Genomic DNA, 18387 nt, shown 5'->3' with positions numbered 1-18387 from the left:
CTTTCCCACCTATTGTTCCCACCTCTGAGCAATGCTATCAGTTTCAGACCACACCGTACTCTTGAGTTGTTAATAAATGACAGAGACAGTTAATTCTTCAGAGCTGTGTAGTGGCCTAAAGCATGTAGGCACTTTTGTGCCCCTCAGAATCAGGAGATCACTGTGGCAAAGAACTTGGACTTGAATCAGAAACAACAGCTCTACCTCAGTTTTCACAAGCTGTGTGACAAACTAAAAGTTAATTCAGGTTTATCAATAAATGAAACTTAGAATTGCCATATACCCCAGCAATTCCACTCCTAGGAATATAACCCAAGAGAATTGAAAACAGGTGTTTAAACAAAACTTGCACACAAATGTTCATAGCAGCATTATTCACAATAGCAAAAAGGTGGAAACAATTCAAATGTCCATCAACTGGTGACCAAATAAATGAAATGTGATTTCTACATACAATGGTGTATTACTCAGCCATAAAAAGGAACGAAGTACCGATACATGCCACGACACGGGTGAACCTTGAAAACATTATGCTAAGTGAAAGAAGCCAGACACGAAAGGTCAGATATTGTATTTACATGAAATATCCAGAATAGGCAAATATCCAGAGATGCAGAATGCAGATGAGTGCTTGCCAGGGCCTGGGGGTGCAGAGGGCAGGGAAATATGAAGTGGCTGCTTACTGGGTACAGGGCTTCTTTGGATGTGAAGATTTTCTGAGCAAATCCATCAGTCTCAAACCATGCTGTACACTGAGAACTAATTAGAAGTAATGATTGTACAACACTGTAAAAGTACTTGGTGCCACTGTATTGTACACTTTAAAATGGTTAAAATGATAATTTTATGTTATGCATATTTTACCACAATTCTAAAAATAACAAATGCATGTTACTCTCCTTTCAGGCAAGAGGCAGTATGGGGAACAGGAAAGCCCATCACAAGTCACAGGTCCCAGCTGAGCGATGCCCAATATGCAGGGTGCCCTCGGGCATGTCGGTGAACCTTTCTGAATGTCTTTGTCCTCCTCTGTGTATTGTGGCTATTGCCCTTGGCCCTGCATACCTCACAGGGCTCAGGGGAGCTTCATGAGGGAGACCAGGGACCCAACATAAAGTGCTACAATGAGGTTATAATCGTTTAAAGGAATAGCACTATGATAATAAGAGTACACAAGAATAGAACCCTTGGGCTCCCTGCCGACAGCTAGATATCCCTTATATTTGTCAAGCTTTCCTCCCTTTTGTAAAGTGCCCCACCTCAAGTTACCCCATAAATCCCAGGAAAGAAGTCAGGCCATGGATGAGATGGGGTTCTGCAAGTGTGACCTGCCAATGCATTTTCCCCGGCTGGCTTTCCAGAGCACACCCCATGAGAACACACATGGAGGACCACAGGGAGCCTATGTCTGCTGCTGTTGTTAAGTGCAGCCTATCTCACTGGCAATCTGTCTTGGTAAGTAAGGCCCAGGAGCAGCAGCTGCAGGCACGCCAGCCTCAGTGCCCCCTGCTGGCACGCTGGATGCAGGCCGTGTTCTTTTTAACCTCTAGGCCTTTACACATATTGTTCCCTCTGCCTGGAACTCTCTTCCACTGTATTAGTTTCTTATTGCTGCTGTAACAAATTACTACTTACCTAAAGGCTTAAACCACACAAACTTATTATTTCCCAGTTCTAGAGTTTAGAAGTCTGACATGGGTCTCACTAGGCTAAAATCAAGGTGTCAGCAGGGATACATTCCCTTCTGGAGGCTGTGTCCTCTTGCCTCTTTAAGCTTCTAGAGGCCACTGTATTCCTTGGCTCATGGCTTTCTTCTTCCATCTTCAAAGCCAGTAACATTGCATCTCTCTAACCATTTTTCCATGGTCACATCTGCCTCTGAACACTGGAAAGTTTCTCTGCTTTTAAGGACCAATGTGATTAGATTGGGCCCATCTGGATAACCCAGGCTAATCTCAAGATCCTTAACTTTAATCACATCTGCAAAGTCCCTTTAGCCATGTAAGGTAACATATTCACAGATTCTTGGAATGAGGACATGGACATATTTGGGGGCCATTTCTTTGTCTACAACAACTTCCTCTTACCTTGACTAACCCCCACTTGCTCAGTAATTCAATGCATACATTTTAGGTGCCTACAATGTCCTGGGCACCATACTGGGGATACAGAAGTGACCAGGACAAATGCAGCCTCTGCTGTCAGGGACCTCCCAGGCTGGCAGGTCTCAATATAGATAATCACTGCCTCCAAGAAGCCTCCCTAACTGTTCCCTTGGATCCTTGTGCTGCCTCCATCCCAGCACTGTCACCTTGTGAAGTCACTGGCCTGTCTCCCCAGTTAGACTCCTTAAGAACAGGGAGTGTGTCTCATTCACCTCCACATTGCCAGCACCCCTGCCTAGCACAGAGTGAGCACTTGGAACAGATGAGTTAAATAGGTGAACCTGGCTTCTGCCCCTCCTTCCTGGCTGTGTGACCCTGAGCAGTACCTTTCCCTCTCAAAGCCCAGTTTCACTGGCTCTGAAGTGGATATATACAGCAGCACCTGGCTTTGGAAGTTGTTGCAGGAATTAAATCAGACAAGGCCTATAACGCACATAGGAGGTGTTCAACCAAACGGCAGTTCCCTTCTCTCTTTGGACTGTTTCATGGAGGCACATTCTAAGTTAAATGACCCTGTGGGGTTGGTCCCACACCTCAGATTTCCCAGTCAAAGAACTAGGTCATAGGGGCATTCATCACAGTCCATCCATCCAAACACAGTGTGGCTGCAGATGCCTCCCGAATATAACTCCCATTGTGGAAACACCAAATGCCACCTTTGGAGGACTGGTTAGAAGCCTGAAAGCTGAGACTTAGCAAGACAGCTACATGGAAGCTGAAAACATATCTCGCACACAGTAGGGGCTTACATCCAGCATCATGTTGCAGTGAAAGTCTAGACTTTGGAGTCAGGCAGACCTGGATTCAAATCACTGCTCTCCAGTCATCAGTAAATAAACTGATCTTGGACAAGTCCTTTCAACTTCTCCAAACTTGATTTTCCTCCTCCACAAAACGGGAATAATAAGAGGACCTGTTTGTGAGGAAGAAATAAGGGATAGAAGTGCCCCCCTTGGCACCTGGCACATAGTAAGGACACGGTTGTAGGGAGCTATAATGATTAGAGAAAAGTCCCATCATCGCTGAGAGAGCAGCCAGGAGATGGGGCCCCTGGAAGTTACACAGGGTCAGCCTCCAATTTCCTGAAACTTGGCGACTGCTACTCGCCTCACAACTTTAGAAAATATTCTCTTAGTATTTGCAATTCTTGATCTGGGCCCAAAGCTGAAATTACTGCAGACTTTTTTTCTTCTTCTCCTTTTTGACAGCTTGAGCGAAAGGAACTGTTTTTGAATTTCAGGAGGGGAAAAACACACACGCGCACGCACACACCCCAAACAGCATCATTTTGCAGGACAAAATGTCCCCTGTGCTCTGGAGCAGGCAGCCCCGGCCCCACTCCGGCTGGCCTCACAAACACTTAGTGTCACTGTGGGTTATGTAAGCGTGGTTTGGGCCTGTGAGGTTGGACGTGGCCTTGGGTTTTGAAAGGAGGCAGAGGAGTTTGGGTAAGAAGCTATTTGGCTTAAAATAAATCCAGGAACTCAACACAGGAAAAAAAAAATCCCCAAGACTCATATTTAGATGTATAGTTGAGTGTCCAGAATTCAGATAATGCAAGCCAGAGTTTGGCTGTCATGCCTTTCTCAACCCAATCATGCACATGGGTGGGGCCAAGAGGCCAGGGGAGGGGCGTGTCACAGTGTGACCTCTTCAGTGGGATAAAGGGCAACGTGCAGACCACATCACTCCTGGAAGGAAAACACCAATTCTTAATATTTTCAAAACAGTTTGTGCATTTGTTCACTGAGTTTCCAGCCTTTTTGTTGGGGCTCCAGATTTAGTGATTACTACTGGCCAGCGGGGCCGGGTTAGGCAAGCAAGATCTGTGTTCCAGGAAAAAGAAAGCAGGCCATGTAGGTAACCAACTCATCCTGATGTCCCTGAGACCTTCCCAGTTTTAAAACTGAAAGCTTCACATTCAAGGAAGCCCCTCAGTCCAGGGCAAATGGCAACAGTCACCCTACAAGAGAGTATAATAATGATGGGCATCATAATCATTACGGAGTAGCAACTAAGTGCCCCTTGCCAGGACTTATATACATTGTCACACCTCATTCCCTCAGCTGCCTTTTCTAGGAGGTTTATTATACCTGTTTTACAGATGAAGCAACTGAGACTTAGAGGAGGAAGACATACAGTGGGGAGGAGTTGGAGGAAAGGAAGACACTCAGGGCTTTTATTAAAATCGGAGATTCCTGGACCCCACTTCAGACAATCCAACTCAGTAGTTGGGGAATCTGCACTTATAACACCCCTGGCAGTTCTATGAGCAAGTAATTTCACATGTGCAAAACCCAACTCAGCTCCTTTGGGAACGGACTTGGAAGTGAGTGTGGAAGGTTAAGTTCAGTGGGGACAGGCATTCAAGCTGAAGGATAAGCATGAGGAAGGGCACAAAGGTTAGAGAAAGGAGAGTGTGAATTTAATGCCCTTGATGGACAGAGTAGGAGAGAGGGCTGCTGATGACAGATTTGGGCCTGGAGGCCTTGAATGCCAGGCTAAGGAGTTTGCACTTTATCCTGAGGGCACTAGGGAGTCATGGAACAGTTCAAGCAATTGTGATGAGGTCAAATATGTACTTTGAAAAGATAATTCCAGCTCTTACACAGCAGTTATGTTGGAATGGGGTATGACTGGAGGCAACAGAACTTTCCTTAGGACGAACGTGACAGAAACTGGCTGACCCAAAAATGGAAATTCATTGATTCACATAATTGATTCTAGCTTCAGGCATGGATGGATCCAGGTGCTCAACTTAGAAACTAGTCTCTCTCCGGGGCTGGCCCCGTGGCTCACTCGGGAGAGTGCCGTGCTGACAACACCAAGGCCACGGGTTCGGATCCCATATAGGGACGGCCGGTTTGCTCACTGGGTGAGCGTGGTGCTGACAACACCAAGTCAAGGGTTAAGATCCCCTTACCGGTCATCTTTTAAAGAAAAAAAAAAAAAAGAAAGAAACTAGTCTCTCTCCATGTCTTGGCTCTGTTTTGGCTTTTTTTCCAGACAGGTCCTCCCTCAGTGATGATAAGATAACCTCCAGAAGCTAAAAGCTTGCCTCCTGTGGCTTAGCAGCCCCACCAGAGAGAGAATGCCTGTTATATAGTACTTTCAGCCAAAGTCCTAGTGTTGGCACTTGCTGGCTCTGATGGACCCATCCGTCAGCCAATTCCAGTGGTTTTTCATTGGCCAAGTCTGCATCAAGGCTCACCCCTGGAATTAGGGAGTGGGATCAGCCCCACCCCAAATTTACAGTCTGAGATAAGGGGCAGGGCTGGTCCCCAAAGGAAAATCTGGATTCTGTTCCCAGGATCCTTGATCACAGACCATTTGGAGGAGGGAGTAAAGTGCCCTAGCCTTGGATTACCATCCCCATTTGCCTTAAGTGGAAACAGAGAGGTAAAGTGACTGGCAGAAGGTCACACAGCAACCTAAGGGCAGTCAGGGTTCCAAACTTCCTTCAGACAACCACTGAGACCAACAGTTCACAATGGGGCTCGCTGCAGGGTGGGATTTGTGCACACTCCCTGAAAACAGACCAGAGAAGCCATTCTTGGATTCTCAGAAATTTAAGAAGAGACTCTAGCAGCTGCCCTCTTGAAAGCCCCCTCTCAGTGTCCAATAATTCTGCAGGTAAAATTTTACCTCACACATTGCGCTCTCCAAATTACAAGGTCACCAGAAGGAGAAAGAGCCACAGGTTGATGGAGCTGAGGTCCTTGAGGAATGTGGTTCCACACTGAGTCTTTGCCAGGCACGATTTATTCTGATACGCAGAGCTGTGGCTGTCTGGAATGGGGTCCTTGCAGGGTGGGCAGGGGACCCAACAGCACTGAACTTCCCAGTCACAGCACAGCATGCACTATGAGGTTCTAGTCCCCTCACCTCTCTGTCTCCTCCCCAGGCTGTGAGCTCCAGGAAGGCAGCAGCAGTGTAATCTATGTCTCCAGCACCTAACATGGGCTAGGCACACTCAGAGGTCCCAAAAATAGTTGTCAGATCAATTGGATAGCTGTCTCAATAGTCTTGCACACCTCCAGGCACAGAAGGTTCACTGCTGCCCCAGGCAGTCTGTCCTTTTGTTGAACAGCCCTGCTGGAAATGCCGTCCTTAACCCAAAATGGCAAAATTACAGAGCAAGAAATAGGTATCCTCCACTTTAGAATTTATCCTCAGGAGAAAATTCAAAAGCAGCAAAAACAAATAATCAATAGGTAGGTGTTTATGATAGTGTTGTCTATTGTGCTGGAAATCCAGCAGTAATCTGAACAGTTCACAGTTGGCCAAGATTCTGTGTGTGTGCGCATTTTAGTTACTCTTGAGATACCACTACAATGGACAACTTAGCAACCGTTAAATATGTGAACTATGAGAAGTATGTAGAAACATGAGGAATTGAGATCTAGCAGAAAGTTAGGAAAAGCAGAATGCACATCATGCCTGCAGCCACTAAGCTAAATGTGCAGACAGGAGGGAGTGGAAATATGCAGGGAAGGAAATGGCTACGCAATCAGAGTGGCGGCACCTTAGGCTGTCTCTAAAAGTTTCTTTACAATTGTATCCCCTCATCATAGAGGTACTATTATTCCCACGTTGCAGCCACTAAGCTAAATGTGCAGACAGGAGGGAGTGGAAATATGCAGGGAAGGAAATGGCTATGCAATCAGAGTGGCAGCACCTTAGGCTGTCTCTAAAAGTTTCTTTACAATTGTATCCCCTCATCATAGAGGTACTATTATTCCCACGTTAGAGATAGGAAAACTGAGGCCCAGGGAATTGAAGCCACTAGCACGTCATGGATGCTGGGAGAAAGCCAGCAGTTGACTCTGAGCCCATACAAGGAGTCCTTGTGTGATCCTGTTTGTCATCTCCTGCCTGGGCCTATAACTTTGGCAGCCCTCCTGAGAGGGGAAGCCCTCCCTCCTCCTTGCTCCCAGGGCCTTCTCTTCTCTCTGACCATTCCCCTGCCCTCACTGTTCCTCCTAAGATTTGGTTTCAATTCCCCCATCGCAGACCAAAAAGGAGCAATGGCTGGAGACACCCGCACAATAGACAAGAATTGCCTGGAAATATCCATGCTGCTACAGCCTGACCTTTCTGTAAATCTCGGGAACAAAAGCCCCCGCACCCACCAAGGCAGCACTGGGAGGAGAGCAAATAGCCATGTGTTAGATCCACCCAGCATAGCCATCTGCTCTTTAGCATGCAATTAAATCTGACCCAGCAATACAACTTCGCGGTAGACAACAGCCTCATAACCACAGCACATCCCTAGGCTCCAGGCTCTGTGGAGAATTCCAGAACATCATACACTGGGCAAAGAGCCCCCTCTTTTAAGGAAGGTGGAATAAGTAACCTGACTGCAGATAGAAATGAATTTGCTAGGCCATGAACTTGTATTATCTTCTCTTCCTGACAACTCATTGAGATGCATGTTACTCTCCTTGTTTTACAGATGAAGGCTCAATTTGTGGGTGACTAAACTTGTAAGAGCTAGAGCTGGCCTCTGAACACAGGCTCATCTGGCCCCAAACACACCCCTTTCCTCCAGCACAAGCTAAAGGGCTGAAACAATCAAAATCTCTTCCCTCATCGATCTCAGCCTCAAATCCTTTGCTTTTGAGACACTCCTCTGGGAGTTTGCTGGAGACACAAGCCCCCTATTCAGACATTCCCTCAACAAATGTTTTATTGAGCATTGATTGTCTGCTAGAATCTGTGTGTGGAGGTAGGGAAGCCATCATGAACAAAAAAGGCCTGACCCCTGCCCTCTTAGAGCTTATAGACTAAAGGGAGAGGCGACGTTCAATAAGCACATGAAGCTGTCCTGTTGGAATGACGTAAGGAGGGGCATGAGATGCCATTAGAACACAGGGATCATGGAGAGCTTCCCAGAGGAAGAGCCACATGGCTAAGAGCTGAATGCAGAGTTTGAGGAGGGTGGGTAACAAAGCAAAGAGACAAGAAACCACACCAGGCAACAGAAACAGCATTTGCAAAGGCCCTGTGGTGGAACCAAATAAGGTCAGTGTAGCAGGAATATAGAGTGTCCAGGGAATAAAATGAACTTGGATGAACTACTAACACCAGTGGTTCCAACTTACATGTGCCTTGTGGCCACTGCACACTGACCTTAAGTTTCCTGTACATAATCTCCTTAAATCCTTACAATGTTTCCAGGTGAGGATATTTCCTCCCCATTTTACAGTTGGAGGAAAATGAAAACTCAGAGATGTTGGAAGTTCCCAAACCTGGCAATCCACTCAGCCTGCACACTCAGCCCCAGGGGCGGGGGGTGGCGGGGGTGTGAGGAGGTGGAAGTTGTTCTGTGCCTGGCTCTATGAAGTGTGAAGCACTTCACACACATTATTTCAATGAGTCCTCTCAGCAACGTGTGACACAAGGACTCTTATTACCCCATTTTACAGAAGAGAAAAGTGAGGCTGAGAAAGGAAATGTGACCCACAGAGCCCAGAAGCCGCAGAGCTGGAATCTGAATCCAGGTAGGCTTGACCACAAACCCAGGGCTGTTTCCACAGTATCCCAGTTGCAGCAGCTTCTAAGAATCTGTTGGGGTTTGGCACAGGCCTCCCCCAGCAGCCAGCCCCACCTTGTACACAGAAGTGGGTGAAGGATTCATATTTGTTTTCTCATCTTCTTGCCACTATAGCTCTGATCTGTGGCTTCAGCAGGTCCGTGGGCTTAACAACCTCCAGTCACAGAACTGAGTGCCCTCAGTGACCATCAGCATCTTGCTGTCAGTTATCTCAGGACGCGGCCCCCATCGTCCTCCTTATGGGTCTCCCTTATTATCACCCGATTCCTTTGACACCCCCCACCACCTTGGCTGTCATCAAGGCACATTGGGTTGAAGTTCCTCTGCCTCCATCTGGGCTCCCCCAAAAGCAGATCCTGAAGCAAAGATTTGGGGGTGGGCCCTTTGTCTGTTAGGACAAAGTAGAGGAAGTAGAGTCAGGAGTGGGGAAGTGAGAAAGGAGGAAAGCCAATAAAGAAAGCTTTAGGGAGGTTACCTCTGAGGACAACTGGGGTGCAGTCCTGCTGGGGACCTCTGGGAAACTGTGGGCCACCCTTCAGTTGCCCCACCTGAGGGATGAGAGAACTGGGGTATTTATTCACCAACGCTCATCCCTCTGGCTGAAGGCTACTCCTGGGGTGGAGGTGCACGTGGAGGTGTTAGCTCTCCAGCACTTCTAGCCAGCCTGCACACTCACCAGGCCAGACAACACCAGTGACCTGCCAGTGACCTTCTAGGGTGGGCTGAGAGATGTGGTTGGAGAATCAGTTGCAGGAAGTTCCTTTGTCCATCCATCCAGTCTCCCAGGCAGCAAGCATTTCTTGAGCATCCATGTGCCTGATGATGTTATGTTCTAAATGTCCAGAGACAGCCTGGAAGGGCAGAACAATTGAGTACCTACTATGTTTCAAGTGCCAAGCTGAAAACTTAAATATGCTGTTGTAGTGGATTGAATTATTTTCCCCCCAACTCATTGAAGCTTGAATTGTCTAGCCCATGTTTTATGTACTAGAAACTTAGCCCCACTGTGACTATTAAGAGGGTAGGAAATCCTATTATGATAATTGAAAGGTGGAGTCTTGAAGAAGTGATTGGGTTATAGGACCCTGCAGTAGTGAATGGATTAAAAATGGTGGTCAGGGGTGTGGTTCTGAGGGCTTTAAAAGAAGAGGAAAGTCTCTCTCTCTCTCTCTCTCTCTCTCTCTCTCTTTTAGCCCTCAGGACAGGGTCCTCACTGGGTCACCCTGGTGTCAGGTTCAGACAGATTCAGCTCTTAATGCCACACTGCAAGAGGAGACTCAACCTTGGTCAGGGGTGTGGTTCTGAGGGCTTTAAAAGAAGAGGAAAGTCTCTCTCTCTCTCTCTCTTTTAGCCCTCGGGACAGGGTCCTCACTGGGTCACCCTGGTGTCAGGTTCAGACAGATTCAGCTCTTAATGCCACACTGCAAGAGGAGACTCAACCTTTTTTAAGCCATGGATTAATTTATTTTAGTTCCCTGTCAAAGAGAAGCAGAAGTCTGGAGCTGGTGCTGACGGGGCCCACACCACCAACACCCTCCTCCCAGCCTCCGCCAAGATGATTCAGCCCAAATTATCCCCCTAAGTGTCTCAACCTGTGTGGACTCCCAGTTGGGGACCTCCTTCCCCCAAACCCACATTACTGGATCCTGGAGGAATGCAGATAGGCAGAAAAATACTCCCTCTCTGAAATGGAAGGTTGCCTTCCAGGCCTTTCCACTATTCCTAATAAACCCAGTTTCCACTTCCTCTCCCTTCTGCCCACCCTCCTCTGAACACATGCCTGGTTGTGAACAGTCTTCATTATGAAAGTTCCTGCTTAGCATGGACCTTTCCCTTTGGGGATCCTTATTCCTTTACTGTTGACCCTGGCTTACACTTGGTTGATCTGCCTGGGGAAAGGGGAGTATGGAATTTTAAGTGCCTTGAGGGGAAGAACTATCCTTGCATTGACATCTGGATCCCACCCAGCAGAACTCATGGCACAGAGAAGCTATTCAAGACAAGTGTGTTAGACAAGTGGAAGGAAAAAAAGAGAATCAAATAAAACGTTCGGTCATGGAAGAAAAAACGAGGCCTCTGAGGAAGAGGGCAGCTACAGTTGAATCAGACTCCCTTAGCAAGAACAAGAAGACATAACAGTAAAACAAGCAGATACAACAGCAAGAACAAGCAGACACAATGACGTTCCGCCCAATGAAAGGATACCCAGAAACTTTCAGGGGGGAGGGAGAATGCACTAGGAGGTAGGTTTTTATATCTGGGACTTGGTAAATAATCTTTTATTGTCCAAGAAAGCTCTCCTAGTATGAGGGTATTCCAAAACGCTCAAGGAAAGATTTCTATTATCTTTTATTTTTTTTCCTTTTTGTCTTTTTTCGTGACCAGCAAGGGATCGCAACCCTCAGTGTCGCGCCCGCACCGGACCGGGACCGGCAACGGGATCGCAACCCTCGGTGTTGCACCCGCACCTCACTCAGCCAGTGAGCGGCCGGTCTGTACGTGGGATCCGAACCCTCGGCAGGAGCACCGCCGCACTCCCAAGCGGCGCACTGTAGCAGTGCTCCACCGGGCCGGCCCTCTATTATCTTTTAATTCCATCTTTTCCAATGAACTTTTTGAAGTACCCTTGTATATTGGTTTTATGAATACCTAAGTCCCATGAATTGAACAAGTATTTTTTTTGAAGACCTACTGGGGAGGCAGATTATGGCCCAGAGGTTCCTGGCCCAGACTGTGCCGCAGCAGGCTAGGAAACACTGGGAATCTCACTTATTTTTAATTGGCAGGTGCACAGGAATGAACCAATTCCCTTGAGGATACTCATCTATGAGTGGCTCAATATCATCATCAGTCTATACAGCCCCTCAATCCCAGTCTACTCCTCTCCCTGCTGCCATAGACATGGGCCATCATGAATTTAACATGGTTTCATTCTTCCAGGCCATCTGTCACCCCTTTATGTATATACTTATGTACCCAGGAATAACAAGTAGCATTGCCTTGGGTAGATGGTTTTTAAATGAACAAAAATGGTATTATCCTCTGTGTCTCATTTGCAACTTTCTTTTCTCTGTCAGTATTCATTTTAAAGATTTGTCCTAGCTGGTAAGTGAAGCAATTGCTCACTCCTTTTAATTGCTATATAATATTCCATTTTATGAATATCCCTTATTTTATCTGTCCACTCCCCCATGAATGGGCATGTAAACTATTTCTAACCCTGCCTTACTCAATACCTCATTTCTTTAATTATTTCATTGATAAAAATGAGGAGCCACAGATGATATCCAAGTTTACATAGGCTGGCCGCCTAAAACACAGACCTCATCCCCAGGAAGTTCACTGTCCAGTTGAAAAGATATGATTTGTACATACACAAAAAAATTTCACTACATAGCTGAATTGGGTGGCCACTAAGTGTCTCCACTCCTGTTATTGGCTTCTAAACTCTCCTCACGCTTTGCACTTGGCCTGGCACTCCTGGGAGTGAGCATATGTGGGGGGCATAGGACACAGCTCTGCTGATTCCATCAGGGGGCCCTGCCTGGTCCATCAATAGTAGCCCAGGCTGGGCAGCTTCCTACCCTAGCCCAGCAGGACATAGCTCATGTCACACAGCAGGAATCCTCTTGCTGTTATTTATGTTGGCTGCAAAATCCAGGAAATCATGGCTGGATATATAGCCCAATATCTTGGGATTAAAACCTGTTAGCATGAATCTCATTCCCCAGTATTCCCCTGTGATCCAGACCACAGGGCCTGCCTGATGATGGATCCGGATTTGTTGTTACAGGGAAAAAGAAGGAAACCAGAGCCCATGTCAAGCAGGCTCAGAATCAGATCTACAGCCCAGTGGAAACACTGCCATATGCTTAATTGTGCTCCAATTACACAGAATGCTGCAGAATCACTGCTCTGGGGTGGAGAGACACTAATGGCCATTATTACATTTGGACAGCCCTGTTCAGTTTTATGTGATCTTTGTAACTACCATGTGGTTTACCAAGAATTTCTGGCCTATTCTAACATGGGAGAGACAGTAAAGTTACTCATTTGCAAATGCTTACTGAGTACCCGGTATGTACCAAGCCTGGTTCTAGGCACCAAAGATAGGGCAAAATAGGCTCTCAAGGAACTTCTAGTTCAGTGGGGAGACAAGCAACGCGCACACACACACAATGCCAATAGTGGTAACTGCTGTGAAGAATTAAGAACTATGATGGATAGGAGGGTCATCCAGAAAGACCGCAGGAAGAGGGGACATGTGAGCAGCTGAGTGGGGTGAGGTAGGAAGCCATGAGGGGCTCTAATGGAAGAGTGTTCCAGGCAGTGGGAACTGCCAGTGCCTGTCACGTTGGAGAATAAACTGGCAGGAGGCCAGTGTGGCTGGGGTGGAGTAAGGGGGAAGAGGATCAGGAGAGGATGAGGACAGAGGGGCTTCGGGGGTCATGGCAAGGAATCTGCACTTCACTCTGAGTTACATAGGGGAGTTTTGAGCAGAGGAGGATGTGACCTGTTTGATACTCAAAATAGTCACTGTGGTTCCTCTCTGGGTGGGGAAGGGGCCAGTTAGGAAGCTCTGGAACAACCACCGCAGGAGAGAGGATGGTGGCTGGGCTGGGTCAGGATTGAAGCGATGGAAGTGATAAGAAGGGTTGGATTCTGGACAGATTTTGAAGGTTGAACCAACAGGATCCTGATGCATCTGATGCAGGGTGTGAGAGGTGCACTTGACCCAGTCAGGGAGCTGGGGGCTGAGCCAGGTCTCCTTTTCTTTTCTTTTTTTTTTTTAAAGATGACCAGTAAGGGGATCTTAACCTTTGGCTTGGTGTTGCCAGCACCACGCTCAGCCAGTGAGCAAACCGGCCATCCCTATATAGGATCCGAACCCGGGGCCTTGGTGTTCTCAGCACCACACTCTCCCAAGTGAGCCACGGGCCGGCCCTTGAGCCAGGTCTCCTGCTCAACCGTGCCCAGGGCTTGCTCCACTGCAGCCTGTCACTGGAGCTTTTGTTCTTCCACTTGAACAAGTGAGCTGCCTCCACTAAATCCAGTGGGTCAAGCCAGAGGGTTCAACCCCTTGTTAAAGTGATCGACCACCCAGCTCCTTTCTTTTTTTTTTTTTTTTTGTCCTTTTTGAGACTGGCCGCACCGCGCTCAGCCAGTGAGTGCACCGGTCATCCCTATATAGGATCCGAACCCGTGGCGGGAGCGCTACTGCGCTCCCAGCGCCGCACTCTCCTGAGTACGCCATGGGCTCGGCCCCCACCCAGCTCCTTTCTGCAGTTGCAGATTCAACTTCTTGGCTCTATTCTCTCTGGCCAATAAGATGGTCTTAGGCAGGGTGTAGGACCAGGCCCCTGGGTCAACCACAGTGTTTCATGGACAAATAAAACCCATGCAAAGAATCCTTTCTGTTTGCAACAGCTTTAAAACCACAATGCAGAGAAGAGAGCCCTTCTATCTTCGTAGTACAGATGAGAAGACTGGACCAGAGGTGACCAAATCTGCTGCCCAAGGCAACAGGGCAACTTGAAGTAAAGCTGGGGGCTGAGCTCAGGTGACAATGGGGAGACACTCATGACCTGAGTGAGCCCTGCACAGGCTGAAGAGTGAAGGATCATTGTGCTGGGATCCTGCTGGGGCCAGACACTGGTTCCCACTCCTTCCCTATGGCTTGGCCTATTTCCTGGGCTCCCAGTCCCCACCACCCAGCCTGGAGACCTCACACTTGAGTCCACCTTCATGCACAGCTGTGAGTATTTGGGGAGCTGTGGACTTTAAACATTTGAAAGCACTGGTGGGCTTCATTAATCAGGTGCAAGGGGTCCACTTTCTTGTTCTGTCTGCAGAAGATCTCAATGATTAAGGAAGAAAGAGTAATTCCATTTTAGAACGTTCGTGGTTCCAGTCTATTCCGTTTTAGAATTTCTTTTTCTTTCTTTTTTTTTTTTTTAAAAAGATGACCGGTAAGGGGATCTTAACCCTTGACTTGGTGTTGTCAGCACCACGCTCAGCCAGTGAGCGAACCGGCCATCCCTATATGGGATCCAAACCTGGGGCCTTGGTGTTATCAGCACCGCACTCTACTGAGTGAGCCACGGGCCGGCCTGCCTGCCGTTTTAGAATTTCTTAGATCTAATTCTTTATTTGTTCCATCTTGAAACTTTCAAAGTTTTTATTCCTTTAAAAACTCACCTAGGAGGCCGGCCCGTGGCTCACTCGGTAGAGTGCGGTGCTGATAACACCAAGGCCACGGGTTCGGATCCCATATAGAGACCGGTCTGCTCACTGGTTGAGCGCGGTGCGGGCGCGACACCGAGGGTTGCGATCCCGTTACCGGTCACGAAAAAAGACAAAAAGGAAAAAAAAAAAATAAAAAAAAAAAAAAAAAAAAAAAAAAAAAAAAACTCACCTAGGGCCGGCCTGGTGGCGCACTCGGTAGAGTGCGGTGCTGATAACACCAAAGCCCCAGGTTTGGATCCCATATAGGGATGGCCAGTTGGCTCACTAGCTGAGCATGGTGCTGACAACACCAAGCCAAGGGTTGAGATCCCCTTACCGGTCATCTTTTAAAAAAAAAAATTAAAAAAAAAAAAAAAACTCACCTAGGGCCGGCCTGGTGGCGCACTCGGTAGAGTGCGGCGCTTGGGAGCGCAGCAGCGCTCCCGCCTAGGGTTCGGATCCCATATAGAGACCGGTCCGCTCACTGGTTGAGCGCGGTGCGGGCGCGACACCGAGGGTTGCGATCCCGTTACCGGTCACGAAAAAAGACAAAAAGGAAAAAAAAAAAAAATACTCACCTAGATCTAATGCCCACCCTACTAGAAATTCCTTGATCTAATTTCTCATCTCGTCCACCCCAGAACTTTGGAAATGGATGTGGGAAATAGGTAGAGGTCACTTTTCCCACCAAGAATATTTGCTTGTAACCAATTATTCCTTCAGTCAGTCTTTTCTGAGTGGCGACTGTAAGCCAGGCAGAGGTGGGAACTGAGAATAGAGAAGTGAACTGGGAAGGAGGAAGTAAACACTATAAACGATGATATTGCAAGTTAAATCCATGCAGAATGTTCTATAGTTCCACTGTGCACAAGAGTGAGATAGCATGGGCCCTGCAGGCACCTGTGGCTTACTGCTGTGTTTCCCAAGTTCAAGTGCTCATCAGAATCACCCATGGGAACTGATCAAAATGCAGATCCTTAGGCCTGAGTCCTCAGAGGTTCTCACTATGCAGGTCTCGGGTAGGTAGGGCCCAGGTAGGGTAATCAACTGTCCCAATTTGCCCAGATCTGAGGGGTTTTCCAGGAGGTGAGACTTTCAGTGCTAAAACCAATCCTGGCAAACTGTCCTGGGCAAATTGGGGTGGTCAATCCCCCTAGACCCAGGAGTCTGCATTTTTAACATGCTCCCCAGGTGATTCAGATGCAGGCAGCCTACAGGGCCAGGTGAGTGCAGAGAGGAAGCCCTGAGTCCCAGTCTTCCCTGGGTAGGCAGGAAAACACGGCCAGGCTCTGAGATCCAGGAGAAGTTTGTGGGGACAAGGTTGGCTGGCAGAATGCAGGTAATCCGGGCAAATGGGGCAGTCAAGGATCACTGGAGTGAAAGAGCCAGTGGGGCCTAAGACCCCAAATCTTCTCACCTAGATCAGAGCATTCCCAGCATGGTAGTCTAGTGCAAGAAATAAAAATTAAAAAGTATTGATTAGCCCAACTGAGTAGAGACGTCCAAGTTTGTCAGGGCCAAATTTTCCAGCAGCCCTCATCTGGGCACAGCTGAGCTACAGCTTCCGTGAGCTGCAGGATATTTGGAATAAAGGTTCAACCTTGGAGAAGTATTAATGAAAATGTCACAGGCGCTAAAGTCAAAGCAGATGTGAAGTCAGCTACACGGGCAGACATAGCTGATAAGAAACAGCCCAGAAGAGAACAAAACCTCTTGAGATTAGGTCAAGGGCAGACCAAAAAAAAAAAAAAAAATGACATCCAGGAGTCCCCCATGGCAACTCAGAGGAACGCTGTCGCTCCTGTGGAACAAGCTGACATTTTTGTGCTGCTGCGTTATATATTGACATCCCAACAGGGCAGCGTTTGGAGGCCTCCACATCAGCAAATAAATATTACGTCTCCATCTTCAGCTAAGCAGAGCTGTGGTGCATTCCTATTACTTCATGTGGATTAACCATCTGGAAGTTGAATCAAGCCACAGAGTAAAGAATGGGATCCAATTTTGCATTCACCAAAATAAGCCGTACTAGTCTCAATTTATGGCAGATGGTTATGCAGTCTCAGCGGGCCAAAAAATCTCTCTGCAAAAGAATAAAGTTTATGCCAATTACTGTAATAGGAACCAGCACAACAACTGTGTGGGGTTGACTAAGATCGCAGATATTGCTGTATAGCTCATAAACTGCAGGGGGCCAGGGGAACGATGGGGACCCAGTTAATTCATTAAGATAACGCGAGAGAAATGAGGAGCAGAGTTAGTCATAAAACAGAAATATTTCCTTGCAAAAGATGGGAAAGAATCGAGGTGGAGTGACTCTTACTTAGTTGGGGCCTGGCCTGGCTGCTCAGTGCGAAAGGCATGGGAGGAGAAGGATTAAATTCTAAGCTTCTTTATTCATTCAAAACAGGTCTGCTGACCATGGACTACTCCGTGGCAGGCAGTGGGCAGGCTCTGAGTCTATGATGGCCAGTGCCACTAGCACTCCTGGTATCAGCCTGGCTGAGATGGCAATGTCCATCTAGTCTGGAGGTCTGGAGAGGCTTCTTCGAGGACATGGCTCCTGGGCTGAGATGGAAGGATGAGGTCTGGGCCTAAAGGACACCCTGGGCTCCCCCACATTTAGTAATATGACCTGCAGCAAATTACATTAACCTGGGCCTCAGTTTCCTCATCTGTAAAAGAAGGGTAATTATGAAGATTAAATGAGGCCAATTATGTGTTGTGCTTAGGACAGTGCCTAATACATAGCAGATACTATTAAGTGTTGGCTGGTATTGTTATTTTTGCAATCAGATAAATTAAGAGGAACAACCATGGGAAGAATTAAGCAGGGTTAGCAAACTACTAGCCCTTAGGCCAGATCCGGCTTGCTGCCTATTTGTGTAAATAAAGTTTTACTGAAACACAGCCCTGCCTGTTCATTTATGTAACAGCCATGGCTACTTCCCCACTGCAAAGGGAGAGCTGAGCAGTTGCAACAGAGACCATATGTTTATGTAACAGCCATGGCTACTTCCCCACTGCAAAGGGAGAGCTGAGCAGTTGCAACAGAGGCTTTGCCCACAAAGCCCAAAATATTTACTATCTCGCCCTTTATAGAAAGTTGGCTGATCCCTGATCCAAAGGAACAAGTGGCTTTTGTGATGTCTATGATGGTTGTTCTAGGCCTGATCCTAAGCCACCCCTCCTCCTTGGGGGAAGTCTCTCATCCTATACAATGCCTCCCTAGGAATGCATCTTGGGAGAGAGAGCTACAGAACACCTTGGATGGGAGCACTCAGACATCCTGGTAGGTGGAAAAGTTGTTTCAAGGCCTCTTGAGCCATGGGGAAGTGGAGGCGGTGCTGAGAGAACATGCCATCAGTATTCCAGGCTGCGGGGAGCCAGCATGCAACGCAGACATCCTGGTAGGTGGAAAAGTTGTTTCAAGGCCTCTTG

Source organism: Galeopterus variegatus, unplaced genomic scaffold (genome assembly GCF_000696425.1).
Source record: "Galeopterus variegatus unplaced genomic scaffold, G_variegatus-3.0.2 Scaffold547, whole genome shotgun sequence".
Taxonomy (NCBI): domain Eukaryota; kingdom Metazoa; phylum Chordata; class Mammalia; order Dermoptera; family Cynocephalidae; genus Galeopterus; species Galeopterus variegatus.
The sequence above is the reverse complement of the archived record's forward strand: the minus strand, read 5'-3'. Positions refer to the sequence as shown.